The sequence below is a fragment of the Hyperolius riggenbachi genome, chromosome 2, assembly GCF_040937935.1.
Source record: "Hyperolius riggenbachi isolate aHypRig1 chromosome 2, aHypRig1.pri, whole genome shotgun sequence".
Lineage (NCBI taxonomy): Eukaryota > Metazoa > Chordata > Amphibia > Anura > Hyperoliidae > Hyperolius > Hyperolius riggenbachi.
Genome location: NC_090647.1, coordinates 93,880,021 through 93,900,198, shown reverse-complemented (window position 1 = coordinate 93,900,198; position 20,178 = coordinate 93,880,021). Strand labels below are relative to the sequence as shown.

At 40.2% G+C, this 20,178-nt stretch overlaps 1 protein-coding gene across 9 annotated transcripts in view; it reads right to left on the bottom strand.

Moving 5' to 3' along the window:
- The window catches only part of NBEA (neurobeachin), an 866,760-nt gene that overhangs the window by 111,087 nt on the left and 735,495 nt on the right, over positions 1 to 20,178 (bottom strand). The gene's annotated exons all lie outside the window — the stretch shown is intronic.

Genomic DNA, 20,178 nt, shown 5'->3' with positions numbered 1-20,178 from the left:
AGAGCAATTGTGAGTAGCAATTTCCAAACAATTTTTTTTTTGGGTGGAAAGCAATTTTGCAGTGTTCCTAACTTCTTTTGTATTGGAATACAATCGCTCCGAAAATTCTGAAGGGATCCACGATCACGATTTCCCTTATCTCGATCATTCCTGTGAGTTTGCTTCCATTGACTTCTACTGGCCTAGCACTTTGGGATTAGCTGGGGATCACCAGCAATTCTAAATCACAACTAAAAGTGCTCTAGTGGTCCGTAGTCCTTACAATTTTCTGTCAGATTGGATCTATTAGACGGATCTATTAGATCATTTCCAACCGGTCCAATCGGATTGCAATAGATTTTGCCATAGATTTTGGGTACTTAATGCAAAATCTATTGAAAAATAAATCTGAAACAATTTGTGCATCTACATACGATGCAATTTATCAGATCACCGGTCAATCCGATGGAAAATCGTACCGTGTATATGAGGCTTAAGTGTTTCATTTGTGCAGGTTGGACAGTTCGCATCTAAAGACACAATAGCATGGCAAAATGTCTCTTCACAGCCCATGTCCGGCCACACCCAGTGCAGGTCCCTTTCGGTACAACCAAGCACACGCTAATACAGGGAGCAGAAGAGGGAGGTGAACTACGTTAATCTTAAGGAAACTAGAAGCAAAGTATCCTATGTGATGTGAAGCAACAAGTGGCTTTAAATAAGAAAACTGCAGCTATACTTTGAGTAATATATTGCCAACTACTGCTTTTGGTGCTCCCCAGCTGTTAACTAAATGAAAACGTATCCTGGCAGAAACTGACAATACAAACCCGAGATATGTAGTCCCAGGCAGGCAGAGATTTACTGTGCTGTCATAGGTCTGTTTCCTTCTAGATTTTAATGATTGCTGATTTACCATAGCTGGGGTGGTGAACAGGGCTTTCCTTGTTCCATGCAGGCTCAGCACAGGAAGCAAGACAGCCATCAGCCCCTACAGAATATAAAATTCCTCTACTGGGAATGATGGTCACGTTAAAGTTGACGGTAGTTTTCTAGACTTGCTAGTTAAGGGCGATTTCTCTTATCTGCTGATTTTCCAGTTCACACTTCATGTGTATGGTTGTAAGAAAATGTTGTGGTTTCTGCAGGACTGAGGTTTTCATGCTAGCACTCACTCTAATTGTCCTTACAGAAACCTAAAGCAAACTGCTAGGATAACCTCGACTTTCTCTAGGCTGTTGGAGTGAATTAACAGGCAGTAACTAGAACAACTGCATGGATTATGCAAGTTCTCAGTATTGTTGGATGGGTTTTCTCGCACATCCCAAAAGCCTAAGGCCATGCTAAATGGCTTCTGCCCATATAGCCTCCGTGTGTGTGTAGGCTGGTCTCTTAGACTGTTCGCTCTTTTGGTAGCTGGGACAAGGATAGCCGCACTATATTCTACTGTAAACAGGAAAATATTGAGTTCAATTTCCCACAATTTTTTTCAATTCAGGAATTACAATCCATTTTTCTGAATGATTGCAACATTTTAAAAAGAACCTGACCAATGTACCACACGTGTTCAATTATTCCCCAATTATAAAGAAAAAAAAGATTGAAAACGCTGAAATAATTGCTTGGGTCTATACATTCAGAAATTGACAATCTACCCTACTCACTTGCATGCCATTTTTGCAGTTGGACTGAGAAACTGCAATTCAATAAGTGCGTTTGAAATTAAGAAAACCCTGAAATTCCCCCAAGAGGAGGTGGACTAGTCAAAAACCTGTCAGACTTTTACTACTTATTGCAAGAGTGACAGTGAGATTACCCCACCTGTGCATGTTTGTGGTTTTCTGCAAAACATACTGTTGGTGGGCCTTGAGGACAGGGTTGGGGAACTCTGCTTTAACCCATTAGCAGCTTCAATAGATTTGTCTCGTTTAAGAGCACTGCTTTTGACCAGTCGGCAGAACTCGTGCTGTAAATTATTGGAATGCTTTGATCTCTCTCTAGAAGGACAAAATACAGAAACTGAAAGCAGAAGTCCTCTGTTATTGTCTCACAGTGCCCCCTAGTGACAAATGGCCATCAATTATTATTACTATTTTTATAAATGGATTTATTTATAAATACACATTACAGCAGTGCTATTTAGTAGCAAGCAAATGTAACAATTAAGAAATTAAAAAAAGTGCCAAAATAAATTGACCTGAAGCACTTGCAAGCCTCTAAATAAATTGGCTGCGAAAGAGTTAATATAAAGCCTGCAAACAGTCTGTTGAAAAAACCAGCCTGCTGCAAGTTTTCTTTTCCCATAAGTAAATACAAAAAAATAAATAAAAAATGCACTAGATGCAAATTAGCCCCTTCATTGAAATGGACGTCAGATCTAATTCATTTTTGCTGGCAGAAAATGCAAAAGTGGAAGGAAGGTCATTCTGCTTATTTTACTTATCAGATCCAAAAATTACTTAATCACGAATGTGATGCTTCCAAAAACAAGGGCACCAATGTCACCTTCCCAGGAAGGAACTAGCATAACTATCGCAGTTATTTTCACTTGCGGACAAAACCTCGAACATTAGCAGCCTACTGTTGAGATTAATATGTCCTTGCTAATAACTCTAACACAAGGGACGGGAATTCAGCATACAGACCTAATAGAAGATGTACCTAATAGATCAGTTGTCTTCTTAATAAGGCCTTGCTGATGAGAGGTCCCTTGGCACGAGGACTTTAGACGGTCCGACTTTTCCCAGACCATCTGCAAACGCTGACAGTCTTCCAGCAACTCATTTTACACAGATTAATCAGGGAAAGGGAAGACGGACTAGTAATTGGCACGACGCTGGGACACGGGAAGGACAAACAGGTTTGACTGAGACAAAGGATGACTTACGGCACAAAGAACGGAAAACTAAAAATTATTTTTATTCTTTAATTAAAATGTCTCGTTGAATGGTTTAGTTTTAAAAGGTGAAGCGGCACAGGGACAGCTGACAGAAAAATGAGAACCGCAGTTCTTCGGTGGTAATGTTAATGACAGCAAAATATTGTTTAATTAGGTGATTTCTGCATCTGGATTAACACACTGCGAGCGATGTTCCTATGCTTGTCTGCATTTTCACACTTTACAGACATTTTGTCATCTCTAGGTCATTAGGAAGGAATTTTTAATGATTTTTTTTAGAAGCAGGCAGTTCGAGTTACATCTAATTACACGACAATAATAAGCCCAACACAGGCTGCGGCTAAATATACACATAATTAGTTAGCAAAAGCTTGCGCATCACAAGGGAACAAAAAAGCTGGGGAAGATCGGAGGGGGAATGGGAGAGAGAAACTCAGCTGAGTTCACAATATAATTAGTGATTTCAAGGTCACTGTCACACGTTGGATCAGCGCCTACAATCAGGTATCTACCAACACGTTTAACAAACGGAGAAAAAAAAAACTAAACGGACAAGTGCATTGGAACTTGAAACAGAAGAACTAATTATTGCAGAATGCCAGGATCCAAAAAGGAACCTGAAGTGAGAGGATAAGGAGGCTGCCATAATTATTCCCTTGTAAAGAGTAGCTGTCAGCCATACTATCTTAGAAAAAAACCCAAATATATAAGTAGATAAATACTTGCTCTACTTGCATAACACATGTATTGTACTGTCCATGTTCTGATTTTAGTGATTTTTCTATAGTAAAAAAAACCTTCTTAGGATCTTCCATTTTGACTGTGTCCATCTTGCCAATCCTGACATTATTTCTTCCCTGTCTGTGTATAACTGCCCGCCCTCCTCCAAGTCTTCAGACGGTCCCACCCAGCTCTGCAGTAGAAAGTGCATTGTCTCAGCATGAGAAATATTGGCCAGAGAGGAACAGAGTTGTGGTAAGGGAAAACGGGAGGGAAAAGAGGCTTCAGCCAATCAGGCTGCATTAGTTAAGTTTGAGGGGAAGTAAAGAAGAAAAAAAGAAAACCCAGCATGCCCTGCATCTTCCTTTGTGCTGCAGATGTACCAAATAAGATCCAGGGAAACTGGGGAATGATGTTTTATGGAAAAGAAACGTAAGGATGATTTTTATTCTTTTTACTTGTTTACCAGATAAACATAATGAATTGATTTTTGATTTTATGCCTGACAGTTACACTTTAAACAATGCCTTGCAGTCCTGTTGAACTTCTGTCTCAAATACTTTTAGCCATAGACCCAGAACAAGCATATACAGATCAGATGTTTCTGACTCACTCTGACTGGAGTAGCTGCATGCTTGTTTCAGGTGTGTGATTCAGATCCTACTGCAGCCAAGGGAGATCAGCTGGACAGCACACAACTGATATTCTGGTATTATTTAAAAGGAAATAAGTATGGCAGCTTCCATATGCCTCTCACTTCAGGTTCCCTTTAAGGGCTTAAAGGACAACTGAAATGAGACAAATATGGAGGCTGCCATATTTATTTCATTTTAAGCAATACCAGTTGCCTGGCAGTCCTGCTGATCTATTTGGCTTGTATCTGAATAACTCCAGAAACAAGCATGTAGCTAATCTTGTCATATCTGACAATAATGTCAAAAACATCTGATCTGCTGCATGCTTGTTCCGGGTCTATGGCTAAAAGTATTAGAAGCAGAGGATCAGAAGGACTACCAGGCATTTTGTGTTGTTTAAAAGGAAATAAATATGGCGACCTTCATATCCCTCGATACAGTTTCCTTTAATGTTATGCCTGACAGTAGGGATTGTCGGAAATGCAGATTTACGCTTTCGGAGAGGGGTCTTTTCAATATCCACGGAATTTGGAAAATATTTTTTGTTTTGTTTATAAAGTTATTTGTATTTTTTTAATCCACTATTTTTTGTGGATGTACACTATTATGTAGAATCCTGATTTCCAATCGCCAACCATGGTAAACCATGATAAACTTCTGCATTCTGATTGGCCTAATACATCCAGGTATTCTGATTGGCCTAAAATTTCTGTGGTAATCTGATTTCCTCGGTACAATTCTGATTCTTTGATTGGCTCAATGCTTCCAAGTGTTGTGATTAGCCTACAATTTCCGAGTCTCAGTAATGCATTTTTACCACGCCATTCCGATTTCCGCATACCCACTTCCGTAGCGGAAAGAAAATTTGCAATCCTAAACTCAGAAGATGAAATACCGCAGAATTTGGAAGCTCATCTCTACCTGATTGCTGGTAAAATCAGGTATAACTCTGTGGCTCAGGGAAAGGTGGAAAATGGGTCATAACAAATCTCTCCCTCCTGCTTTAGGTTAAAGCCCAGTGCCGATCATGGAACAGCAGGAACAAAAGAACTTGTGTACAATTCAATTTCTCACTATGGGATTCATTTGCAATTCAATCCTCCAGGTTGACGAGTACCTAAACGAAAAATCCAAAAAGCTTCACAAGATACAGTATAATGGTTTTATGTACACCACTTCCTCCCCTAGGGAAAATCCATGTCCTGGTAGGAGAAGGAAGATATATCTCCCTACTGGACAGTTGCAAAGTGTTGGACACCGTAGAGGTGTTGGACATAAGCCACGAGGGTCCCCTGTAGTGTTATGCAACACGCTGTCTAAGTGGAATAATTGAGCATCTAACATACAGGAGACTGCACAACTGGGTACTCATCAACCTGGTGGTTAAATGTAAAAAGTGCGATCATAGTCTTTTCTCATGGCTTGGATCCTTCTTCTCTTTTTCTCCCTGCCTCTTATTTCTTCTTTTCTTTCCTTTGTTTATCTCATTGTTGTTTTTTTGTGCCTACGATACAACATGGTTTTATTCTTACAATTTTGTATGATTAAATTCATTTTATCTATAACGTTTCCATGTTAATGTTCTTAGCCTGCTGCTGGTTCTGGAAGGTTCTGGTCCTGGTTGTGGGTGGGGCTGGGTACATACAGCCACTCTCTTTATTCTCAGAGGTTCAGCTACAACGAAGGACCAATGTGGTCCGAAACATGTCAGCTCTCCTGGTTGCTGGATGTGCTTTGCGAAGATGGAACAAAGATTGTGCTTTAGGCCTTTTGCCATTGAGCAGATTTTTTCCTGTATGGAGACCAACCAATAGGCAGCAACCACCATAAATCAATTATCTGAATTGTATACTGAAGGGCAACGGCAAATGTCAATGAATTCTGTTGCAATGGCTTATCTGGAAATAGCCGTAATGGTGGAGTATCACTGCCACATGGGCATACCATCCACAGGGTATGTGCGATTTTAGCTAAAACCAATGCCTCAACTGGGGCTCTCAATGCTCCAATCGGTATATGGAGTGGGCGTTGTGTGCAATGCCTATATCAATCTGTGTACCCCCTTAACGTGACAGCAAATCCAATCAATAGTGGCATGCAGCTCCCTCTTTCACTGGCCACAGCACATGCCTGACTGGTGTATCTAAGACACTCTCCTTGGTCTCCACATGGCCACATGAAGACTTCTCAATCAAAGTGAAGATTCGCCCATGTGACTGGGCTTCCTTAGGTCCATTAGTGGCCTGGATGATTGTAATTGTAACCTCTTGTCATACTTGTGTGTTTTTGCAATTTGCACAGCAGAAGTGCTTGGTGTTTATTTAATAAAGCTTTTGACATAAAGTGTGCCGTTTTATTTTGGCTTGGTATCACTAGGCTTTAGCCTAACCATGCATCTGAACATAGCTCAGCCCAGAACTGATGCCCAATAAATCGATTCCTGATTCCTATGGGCAACAGCCTTTGTATCTATGACATCTTCTCTCTAAACCTTCAGTAAATTTATTTTGCGAACTACAAAAAAAAAAGACAACATTTTACCAATGAGAAGCAGCAGTTCTGCTTGGGCAGCCAAGCTACCTCGGATTCAGCGCAGTAGCACCCTTCTGTCAGGAAACCTCGGGGTTAAACGCGCGGTTTGTAAACCAAATCTCATTTCATGCAGAAGCACACCTTTTGCTAGTCTGTGTCACATGTCGAGATTTCCATATGGCGGAGTAACGTTTTTCTGATAAACTGAACTGCGCATGATCAAATACAAATAAAACCTAATTAATTTCCTTCCCCTAAGGTACAGGAGACAAAGACTTTTTAATGTATGGTGATTGTAGGTTAATATATACATTGATCATTGAGAAAGGCAGAGCATATTTTAATATGGCGATGTAATATTGCCATGCAAGGCTGACTTGTATGTGTCTCTAAAGGAAGGTCAGATGTTGAACAACAGGCAGTCAGCTGATGTGCTATTTGCAATGGGTAATCCCATTCACCTTACTGGGAACAATGATATCAGACCATTCTTTGTTTTAGGTCAAAACACTTGACAAGATAGCAAACAAGAGGAGTCTGAGTGACAATAGTGTGTTTAAAAATGGACTAATATCTGTATACAATGGCTCAAACCTGGCTACATTGAATGTGAAACCAAAACCCATGCAAGGTTTCTATGCAATATTTGTGTTTCCAAAGTCCAGACACAAACACAAGGCTTAGGAAATACCTTTATTTTTCTTATAGCTGGGCAAACCAGTAACAATATGAAAATGTTATTGAAAATGTATACGTGTTAATATAAAGATTCCCTGAATGAATATATCCAGAATGGTATAGAAATGTTATATGGTTACCAGTGTTGTATGTTAAACAATAATGTTAGAGATATAAAACTCTGCAGACAGCACAATGTGTTATAATGAGAGATCCATGGTGGTTTTAAGCATGCCAATGATTTTTGGATCAAATCCAATCTATCTTAAATATGGTAGAAAAGGTCACTGTATAATAAATAATAACCAATGATCCCATCCAGATCAGCTATCCATAAGATATGAATTTTTATAACATTGATTTATTCACTGTTGGGTTATAATAAAACATGATTTTTGTTTTTAGTTTGCCAAATATCCCAGTAAGTCTGATTAGTTAGCCAACAGCACCTACAAAGGGTGAAAGCCAGTATTACACTTGGGTTAAAGATTAGTCACAGAAAGCTCCCATTGGTCACTCCCACTGCCCAGTGATAGGCTAGAAGACTTAATCTCCTGGGCAGGACCATAGGTAGTGAGGGGAATAAGATGAGAGGGGTCATTCAATGAGGGGGATCAGACCATCAAGAGATCTGAGCAGACCAGGACATAGAGGATTCATGCCATCTGAACACAGCCACGCCTAAGAGGAACACGCCCAGAGGCCATCTTGGTGACTATACTTGAACCCAGTTCTGATTTTTCTTTTTAGTCATATGGCTTATCACAGCACGAATATCTGAACTTTTGATTTATTGACGATTGTCTTTCTTAAGTTTATAGTCATTTATAGCCAAAGGGAGTGCGTTCTTCCAGTGCACAGGAATTACTCATTCCATATATTTGATAAAACCCATTCAGTGGGTATATTTTTCTGTCGTTTAACACAACCAATAGTTCGAGAATCGCTGACTGTGAATGCCATAACTTGTTTTGGATAAAAGCGCTAGATACTTTAAGCTACCTCCTCTAGATATTTTGATACTTTGCCGCAGCATGTGCAAGCCACACCTAGCCAAATTTAGGACGACTCAATAGATATCTTATTCCAAAATTATATGTATTTTACCCGCTTGCTCTGTGTAGTATCACAGGCCAGCGGAGGTTAAAGTATAGACAGTGGGAAAATTCCTGTCATTTATAGTTGATTGCATAGAAATTGTGGGGCAACGCCCAGTCGTCAGATCCACTGAGTCATCCTAAATTTGTTATATTGAATGGTATAGCTGACATCAGCCAGTTTATTTTGGGATAGCGCATTTTTGATTTTGGACTGCGCAATTTTGATTTTTGATAGCCACCATTTTGTTTTTGATAGCCACCATTTTGTTTTTGATAGCCACCATTTTGTTTTTGATAGCAGCCATTTTGATTTTGATAACAGCCATTTTGTTGTCGTTCAATTCATCCATTTTGTCTCCAGAGACCCTGTGGTAAATTGAGTAACAGGGCCGACGGCCATATTTGATGAGTCATAACTCTGCACTGTATTTGAGTTGACTGCTAATTGGTTTAAGCCTTTTGTATTGGTGAATAAGTATAATAACATTTTGATGTTTTACTGAAATTATTATCCAGCTCATTGCTTATTATAAGAATGACCTTATGAGTTTTGTTTTATATCAAAAGTGCAATATTATATTGTTTTGATATTGTAATATTTATTCGATATTAAATTGATATTTTTATAAATTGGTCCACATTTATTTGCATGTTTAAACCAGTACTGTAAAACCTCGGAAAACAAGCTCACACAGTTAGGCGTATGTTTGTATTTTAGCTCCTCCTATTTTCCCAGGAGCATTACATTTACATTTTTGATTTTATATTTATTTTTAAACAAGTTATACAAACATTGACAAAACGCCCGACATAAGAATTGGAGGCCCCAGCGAGATCCGTTTACTTTCCATTACTGGTTTAAACAGTGTAAAAACGTTTTATTGAGCTGGTTTTATTGCATTGGCTATTGAATCATGAGTGCTACAGGTAGTGATTCAGAACTGCATTTGGAACAGACGTTCCGAAAAATTGTGGAATTTATATTTATACAACTGAAATATAATGAGGAAGTAGATGAATGGATAAGCAGAATGAGGAAAAGTATAAAACAGGAAGCTGATCATATATTTCAATCTAAGGGTCTGGTGGATCATTATCTTTCATGTATGACCACAATAACCTCGGATTCCGAACTGAAGAAGAGGTTGTTAGGCGCCCTACCCTCTGTTCTATATGGGTTATTAGAGGTAGATATTCTTGCACAATCTAGGAAAAAAGAGATTGTACAGTTGAGATCCCAATTGCAAGGAACAGAGGGAAACGTCCAATCATTGAACTCCCAGTTACGGGATGTGGAATCAGATCTTCAAATTATAAGGGCTGATAGAGACCAATTAATGATTGATATTTCAGACAGGGAGGTAGCGATCAAAAGTCTGGAAAGAGACGCCGAACGGAATCGTGAAGCGCATCGCAGACTTAAACAGGATTTTGAAGAACTACAACAGCAGTACTTCAAAATCCAACAGGCAGGTAGACTCGATAGATCATCCAGCCCTTGCCCGCCAATACTCACTCCATATGACCTAAAATGGCAAGGCATGTTGGATCGTATGGAGACGGTATGTAAGACTATGAATACCATAATCGATGACAGTACAAGGGTCCCTAAAGATCAACATTTGGATTCCTCTCCAGAGAGAGATATGCAAATGAGGGCCCCTAGGTATGATGATTCCCATAAAGGTCACGACTCCCTTGCTGATATTGATTCAGATGAATTGGAGGCTGATGAGAGAAAGCGAGAATCCAGCCCTATCCCAAGAAGGGGGAAAGGTACGTATAGGGGGGAGTCAAATAGGGGAAATAATCAGTACCCCCAAGAAAAACAGAGCTCGGCCAGCATCATAAAATTCTTAAACACCGCTGTGCCAAAGTTCACTAAAAAGGGTTCAGCGCAAATAGCATCCCACATGGAGTTGTATGAATCCACTATGGACTCTTTAAATCTGTCTGAAGCAGACAAAATCAGATTTCTCCCATGGGTTTTTGATGACAGATACCGCCACTATTTCACCTCATTTAAGGAGCGAGGTATCATTAGATGGCAAGCAGTTTCACACGAAGTGAAGCTGGAGTTTGGGCCGTATCGCACTATCTCAGAAGCAAAACGAGATGTGTATCGACTTACTTGTCGACCCGATCAGAGCCCCCGAGAATTCCTTTCTGTGCTAAAAAACTCTTACAGTTTGGCATATCGGAATCCTAACTGGGAGTCTCTTGATTTTAAACAGGCATATTATGATGCATTGCCTACCCAAATAAAGTTAAGCATGGCCAATGAGTTAGACTTCGGAAACTCCCTAGAGAAAATGGTTACCTCAGCGACACTGCTGTTCAACATCAGTGGGAGTTCCAACGTAAGTGGAAGGAACAACAGAAAGTACCCAGAGCACAGAGTAGAAGAAACCAAAGTGAAAGCGGACCTAAACCTTGAATCCCAACAGAAGAAAATACCTCCTGCAAAAGTACCTATCCAGCAGGGCCAAAGACAGCAACAAAACCCTAATCAAAACAGACCACAAAATCCTAAAGGGTCAGATAGGGATAGCTCAGGTTCTGAGAACCAGGTCTACCGTCCTCGGTTCAATCGCAGGTATCAAGGATACCAGGGTTACCAAGGAAACCAGGGTAGTCAAAGGTATAGAGGTTACCAGGGATATAGAGAACCCCAGGGGTACAGACGACCCCAAAGATATAGACAATGGGATAACCGACCCAGGCAGCAGTGGGAAAGGAGACAGGGCCCACCTAATTCACCTAGGGGTAGGTCATCCCCTAACTCACCTAGGAGTGGATCACCCGCAGGGAACAGAAATGATCCCCGGAACCAGAACCCTCGCCGACCTAATAGGTTTGATCAACTTGTTGATCAAGTGAACAAATTGAGTGACATGATGGGTAAGTTGGCTCAGGGATCTGCAGGAAGACAGCATGAGGATTTTTTAGCTGGGGAGGCAGGGCCCAGCTCTGCCAATTAAAGGAAACCGAGACAAATCACTATACGGAAATGGATATGGCAATACTAAATACGAGTAATGAAAATGATGTGCAATGTACCGACCTACCCCAGGTCGAGGAAGGGAAGTCTAATGTTCTTGATATTCCACCACAAATGGGTGATATTATGTCATTTGAGCCAGAGCGTGAAGTACCCTCTGTTCAGATTGTCCCATTGGTAGAATCCATGGGAACCCAAATGCCTTGCAGGCAGAATCAGGAGGAACAAGTTCCTAATACCCTGACGCTACAGAGAGATCATTCTCTGAAGCAACAAATGGAAAAACATTCCAATTTTCTTTGCAATCTTGAACAGGTAGATGGCCGGTATTTTATCGATACCCATCTACAAGATGGACGTATCGGACCGATCCCAGGTTTACTGGATACCGGTTCCCAGGTTACTATTCTGTCTTTTAACTATTACCAGCAGATCTTGGATTCATCACAAAGGAAGCCAAGATTAAAAGCCTTTGAGGGTGCGCTGATAAGCGTTGGTGGTAATAGTTTACAAGTGAAAGGCACATCCTGGCTGACATACAAGATTGGTAAAAAGGTCATTAAACATCCAACTTTGATTGTTGATCTTCCATATGATAGATTGATCATTGGAATTGATCTGCTCAAGCGACTAAATTCCATAATTGACTTCATAAATGAAGCAATATGGGCTCAAGTCAATACTCCAATTGATTTTGAGCGCTCCAGCAATGCACAGTCGCAACGCAGCTGCCATATGATTGAGGAAAGGCCTAACTCTGTTGAAATCCATTTCCGGAACAGTCAGATACCAGAAGTCACGATCCTGAAAAACGGTAAACCCGAGGAAAATGCTAACACTGCTTTTCACATCATAAATATCCGAAAGGATAAGATTGAAAAGATAGTCCTTGAAGAGGATGTGTTAACTATTGCCCTCAAAGGGGGAAGTCAGGAAGTGGCAGGCATAACCAAGCATACACAGGCATTGGTTGAAATCGAGAAAATCAATGATACTGTGCTGGTTCCCGTGCAGGTAGATGATATTGCTCGGGTAAAATATGCCAAGTTGGACCTCAAATCCGAGGCCAGCTACATAAGCCTAGGACTGTTGAAGCAGGTTACCGACCCTCAGGTAATCAAATTTATCTCTACACAGGAATGGATCCACGATCTGGATAACGATAACCAGAGTCATAATGTAATTGCAAAATGCATCTTATCTGTGTCTCTAGGAAACAAATCTGCAAAACACGTCTTCAGTGTGTTAAAGGAACCACAGTACCAAATGTACTTAGGAAACGACATTATTCACCGATTTGCCATACAGGTTGATCTGGTTAATGATGTTCTGTGGTCCAAATTATCCGGAAACCCAGAGGAATTCCAGGATAGAGAACAAGCACTGAGATGGGGACAGCGGATACCATATGCAGTGGATATCACTGTCGCTGAAAAAGTAAAAATCCCTGAAGGTTGCAAATCATTTCTTTTACCCATTCAAGTAAAGAAGGGGCAAAAGATGAGAAATGCAGATGCATTGATTTGTTTATCCAATCGGATGCAACAATTGGGGTTGAAGGTAAAACCAATTCCCCTAATAAATATTCATCAGGAACCATTATACATGGTCATGCAAAACATGAGCCCTCATAGTATCACGTTACAGGAGGATACAATGATTGGCTTAGCCATTGACTCAGAATATTATACTTTTGGATTCCAAAATGAAGTCATTGGATTAATACCTGATGAATATTTGACAGAAGAACAAATAGTGGACCAACAATATTTCTCATCACCTGAAGGATTGTTCAGCATACATTCTGTTTATCCTTTCAGTCCTGAGGAAGGTACATGTCATGTCGAGGGAACATCGTTGATTTTTAACCATGAAATCAATGAAAGTGAGTATCAATCACTCCAGCAGGGTAAGGATCAAGCATGTTACACCCCAAATGACTTAACTAATAGGCTTGAAGAAGCTTATGAGGTAGGTCAACCTGAGATTTTCCCAGAATTTCAGGAACGGGTGGAAGAACAGCTCTCTATAGCTGATGGATGTTCTAGTGAATCAGAACGACAGCAGCTAAGGCAACTATTCTGGGATTTCCAGGACATGTTTGCCAAGGACTCTTATGACTGTGGGGAAACTAACCTGCATGTTACGAGAATCCTGACTGATCCAGATGCACCCCCTGTGTTTATCAAACAATATCGACTTCCGCTAGCAGCCTACGAGTCATTATCGGAAATTGTTAAGAACCTGGAAAAGAAAGGTATTATCCGCCCAGTACACAGTTCCTTCAATCATCCAGTACTCGGAGTTCTCAAACCGAATGGTCAGTTCCGTCTATGCTCAGACTTGAGACAGTTAAACAAACGTGTCTACATGTCTGGTTGGCCCGTACCATACATTGACCAATGCTTGGCGCAAATCCAGGGATCTAAAATATTCACAGCCCTTGACTGCGCACAAGGATATTGGACAATTAAAGTGGATGAAAGGGATCAATACAAACTGGCGTTCACATTCGGTAATAGACAATTTGCGTGGACCCGGACGCCTTTCGGATACATCAACGCAGGCCACGAATTTGCTGTGTTTATGCACAAAGCAATGCCTGATGCAGCAGAACGAGGTACACTAACTTATGTCGATGATATCCTTATCAAAAGTACAGTCTTTGAGGAACATATTTCAGAGTTGAGATATGTATTAAATCAACTAAGAGAAGCAGGTGTTAAACTTTCCCTACAGAAAGCTCAATGGTGCCGATCCAAGGTAAATTTCCTGGGACACGAAATTACTGCAGAAGGAATTAATCCACAGAAAAAGAAAGTGGAAGCAATCAAAAATACGAAGTCCCCCACAAATCTCAAGGAACTGAGATCATTCCTGGGGATGATGAATTATTCTCGCAAGTTCATAGATAACTATGCTGAGATTACAAAGCCGCTATTGCAGCTGCTAAAGAAAGGAGTACAATGGGAATGGAATGAGTGCCATGAACAAGCTGTATCTGAGCTTAAAACAAAACTCATACAGGCCCCATGCCTTGCTTATCCAGAAGGTGGTAAACCCTTCTATGTTGAAACAGGTTTTACCGACAAGAGTGTAAGTGCAGTTCTTTTCCAAAAGCAAGAAAGACTGAATAAAATAATTGCTTATGCCAGTAAATCACTATCACCAGTTGAAATCAAATTTAATAATTGTGAGAAGGCATTATTAGCAACTGTGTGGGCTTTGCAATATTTCAGAAGTTTTATTCAAGGGGAAAAGATCATTGTAGAAACTGCACACCAATCACTACAATATTTACAAAGTGATCAAATAAAAGAAGGTAACCTGTCAAACAGTAGGATAACGGCATGGACAATGTCCCTAATGGGATGGCCACTGGAAATCAAATATAAACAGGATACTAAAAATCCAGTTGCTCAAGGATTAGCTGAACTCCATGATTGCTCTCATGTGGAACATAAAGATGAGCCACCAGAAAACGATTTTCTGGAAGAGCAATCTCTATCTCCATATAAATCCTATGAAGAGGAGTACTGCAAATCACTACCATGTGCATATGTTGACGGCTGTTCTTTTCACACAGAAGGAGATGAAAAGATGCTGGTTGCAGGTATCGGTATCGTATGGAATAACATATTTCCAGAGATATCTGCGGGATACAAAATTGGTCCCAAAAGTAGCCAGGTCGCAGAACTCGCTGCCGTGTATAAAGCTATACAAATGGCTATCGAACATGACCTTAAGGAATTTGTTTTGATAACAGATTCTGAGTATGTTCGGAACAGTTTTGTGGAATATTTTCCCAGTTGGAAAAGGACTAGCATGACAAGGAGTAACAAAAAGCCAGTCAAACATGGTAAATTGTTTTGTAAAATTGATGAACTGGTTAATACCCACGACCTTACCATTTATTGGAAAAAGGTAAGGGGTCATTCGAAACACCCTGGCGCTGATAAAGATGGGAACGATCTAGCAGATTCCCTCGCTAAGAAAGCAGCCATTGATGGTGAAATCTTCGATATCAATGACCTCATGGGAACTATCGAAGTAAATGTCACCACTAGGGGGCAGGCCCAAAAGGAGTCTCAACCCAGTGTAGCAATGTGGAGTCAAGATTCTCCTAATGAGGATCTCATTGCGAGCCAAAAGGGGGATCCCGTTATTGGTTTGTTTTATAAACATATTGGAAGTCCACATGATTATCCCATCACCGTGGAAGACTGCAGTGACAACGAAGAATTACGTATTCTGATGAAAGGTGTGTCACAATTTTCATTACAGGATGGATTGCTAATACGAACCTCGAAAAATGGTATTACACAATGGGTAGTACCCGCAGCATATCGGGGTCTAATGTTGCAACATGCCCACGATGCCCCGACAGCTGGTCATCGAGGAGAGAAAATAACGTATGAGTTATTAAGAGACTACGCTTACTGGCCACACATGTTACAGGATGTCAGGACATATTGTCAAGGGTGCTTGGTATGCCCTCAATTCCAGCCACAAGGTCCCACTCACAGGGCACCGCTGATGAAAAGAGGCATAGCTATGCCATGGTCAGACATCCAGATCGATTTTATTGGTCCAGTAACAACGTCCTCAAAAGGAAACCGGTATATGTTAACCGTAACATGCCTGTTCACTAAATGGGTAGAATGTCTACCAAGTAAAACATGCAGTTCCAGTGTGTGCGCATCACTGCTCATTAACCACATATTTTCCCGATTTGGTCTTCCACAGCGCATCGAATCCGATCGCGGAAGTCACTTCACCAGTGAAGTAATGACCAAAATGTGGGAAATCCTAGGGGTAAAACGGAAGCTACACATAGCTTACCGACCAGCCTCTAGTGGTGGAGTGGAGCGTTACAATCAATCCATTGTAAATATCCTGAAAAAATTTGTTAGCGAATCAGGTAAAGACTGGGACGTCAAGCTGCCACTAGTTCTTATGGCTATTAGAGCTACTCCAAGCGCAGCAACCAAACTTTCTCCATTTGAGATGCTCACAGGTAGAAAGATGGTGTTACCCCAGCATTTGCTTTACAAAACCACAGATCACAACTTGATGAATGCAACTACTGCACATCAATACGTGGAGAACTTACGCAAACACCTCCAGCATGCCTTTGCATTTGCTCAAAGAAACATCGAAAAAGCCACAGTCAGTACGAAAACGTACTATGACCTCAAAACTACCCAAAAGGAGTATCAGGTTGACGATAAAGTTTATCTGTATAATTTTGCCAGAGACCAGGTAAAGGAAAAGAAATTCCTCCCTTCATGGAAAGGTCCATATCCAATCACCGATAAACTGTCTCCTGTGGTTTATAAGGTTAAGATCCCTAAGGGGGATGATTTCGTTGAAAAATGGGTGCATATTAATCAGTTACGTGTATGTCACCCTAGCTCACAGCTACGGAGAATGGAGCAATCTGGAAATGTGTGCTAACTAATATTTTTTTTCTCCTGACAGGTATACCTAATGATGTGTTTAATCCCTACTAGAGGCCATTTTGACACAAAGATTCCAATCCGGCGCAAAGATGCCCCACCTGACGATTGCCATCCTTTACGCAGTCCTTATCTTGGGGAAGAGTGCCGAGCCAAGTGTGGTGCCAGGTCTAGCATCCCTGAGGTTACCGGATACAGCGGAGTTCATCATGACCAGATAGATGTTCCTATCATAGAGGGTCCAGATGAGCCTAAACCCGCGATGTGTCGTTGAATGACGAGCTGATGTATCCGAGGTCCATTTGATGGAGATGCAAGCCTGATACCTGTTACACGCCAGATACTCACAGGAGTGAATTGTTCAAATCTTGAAGCAGATCCGGAAAATCCTTTTGTTTGAACCAAAGGCCAAAGCAGTTCATCGCTGTTACAGTTGCTGTTTGCTACCTTTGCAACAAGAGGAAACATGAAGCGTGAAACATGAACTTCAATGTGATGAAGACGATGTTTTAAAGTCCATTTTTCCCTTTCATACTTGGATTACCAATACAAAACAAAGGTTATTCACAACGTGTTCCCACGGGAATGAAGCAGACGAAAAACGATTATTAATCCTTGTTGTTATTTCCAGAAAGTTCACACTTTGTGAAACATTATGGAAAAAAGGGGGATGTGTCGAGATTTCCATATGGCGGAGTAACGTTTTTCTGATAAACTGAACTGCGCATGATCAAATACAAATAAAACCTAATTAATTTCCTTCCCCTAAGGTACAGGAGACAAAGACTTTTTAATGTATGGTGATTGTAGGTTAATATATACATTGATCATTGAGAAAGGCAGAGCATATTTTAATATGGCGATGTAATATTGCCATGCAAGGCTGACTTGTATGTGTCTCTAAAGGAAGGTCAGATGTTGAACAACAGGCAGTCAGCTGATGTGCTATTTGCAATGGGTAATCCCATTCACCTTACTGGGAACAATGATATCAGACCATTCTTTGTTTTAGGTCAAAACACTTGACAAGATAGCAAACAAGAGGAGTCTGAGTGACAATAGTGTGTTTAAAAATGGACTAATATCTGTATACAATGGCTCAAACCTGGCTACATTGAATGTGAAACCAAAACCCATGCAAGGTTTCTATGCAATATTTGTGTTTCCAAAGTCCAGACACAAACACAAGGCTTAGGAAATACCTTTATTTTTCTTATAGCTGGGCAAACCAGTAACAATATGAAAATGTTATTGAAAATGTATACGTGTTAATATAAAGATTCCCTGAATGAATATATCCAGAATGGTATAGAAATGTTATATGGTTACCAGTGTTGTATGTTAAACAATAATGTTAGAGATATAAAACTCTGCAGACAGCACAATGTGTTATAATGAGAGATCCATGGTGGTTTTAAGCATGCCAATGATTTTTGGATCAAATCCAATCTATCTTAAATATGGTAGAAAAGGTCACTGTATAATAAATAATAACCAATGATCCCATCCAGATCAGCTATCCATAAGATATGAATTTTTATAACATTGATTTATTCACTGTTGGGTTATAATAAAACATGATTTTTGTTTTTAGTTTGCCAAATATCCCAGTAAGTCTGATTAGTTAGCCAACAGCACCTACAAAGGGTGAAAGCCAGTATTACACTTGGGTTAAAGATTAGTCACAGAAAGCTCCCATTGGTCACTCCCACTGCCCAGTGATAGGCTAGAAGACTTAATCTCCTGGGCAGGACCATAGGTAGTGAGGGGAATAAGATGAGAGGGGTCATTCAATGAGGGGGATCAGACCATCAAGAGATCTGAGCAGACCAGGACATAGAGGATTCATGCCATCTGAACACAGCCACGCCTAAGAGGAACACGCCCAGAGGCCATCTTGGTGACTATACTTGAACCCAGTTCTGATTTTTCTTTTTAGTCATATGGCTTATCACAGCACGAATATCTGAACTTTTGATTTATTGACGATTGTCTTTCTTAAGTTTATAGTCATTTATAGCCAAAGGGAGTGCGTTCTTCCAGTGCACAGGAATTACTCATTCCATATATTTGATAAAACCCATTCAGTGGGTATATTTTTCTGTCGTTTAACACAACCAATAGTTCGAGAATCGCTGACTGTGAATGCCATAACTTGTTTTGGATAAAAGCGCTAGATACTTTAAGCTACCTCCTCTAGATATTTTGATACTTTGCCGCAGCATGTGCAAGCCACACCTAGCCAAATTTAGGACGACTCAATAGATATCTTATTCCAAAATTATATGTATTTTACCCGCTTGCTCTGTGTAGTATCACAGGCCAGCGGAGGTTAAAGTATAGACAGTGGGAAAATTCCTGTCATTTATAGTTGATTGCATAGAAATTGTGGGGCAACGCCCAGTCGTCAGATCCACTGAGTCATCCTAAATTTGTTATATTGAATGGTATAGCTGACATCAGCCAGTTTATTTTGGGATAGCGCATTTTTGATTTTGGACTGCGCAATTTTGATTTTTGATAGCCACCATTTTGTTTTTGATAGCCACCATTTTGTTTTTGATAGCCACCATTTTGTTTTTGATAGCAGCCATTTTGATTTTGATAACAGCCATTTTGTTGTCGTTCAATTCATCCATTTTGTCTCCAGAGACCCTGTGGTAAATTGAGTAACAGGGCCGACGGCCATATTTGATGAGTCATAACTCTGCACTGTATTTGAGTTGACTGCTAATTGGTTTAAGCCTTTTGTATTGGTGAATAAGTATAATAACATTTTGATGTTTTACTGAAATTATTATCCAGCTCATTGCTTATTATAAGAATGACCTTATGAGTTTTGTTTTATATCAAAAGTGCAATATTATATTGTTTTGATATTGTAATATTTATTCGATATTAAATTGATATTTTTATAAATTGGTCCACATTTATTTGCATGTTTAAACCAGTACTGTAAAACCTCGGAAAACAAGCTCACACAGTTAGGCGTATGTTTGTATTTTAGCTCCTCCTATTTTCCCAGGAGCATTACATTTACATTTTTGATTTTATATTTATTTTTAAACAAGTTATACAAACATTGACAAAACGCCCGACACACAGAAGCCGGAGCAGCATCCTGTGACTGGTGTGAAGACTGCAAGCCGTATACAGCAACACACTGTATTTTTTA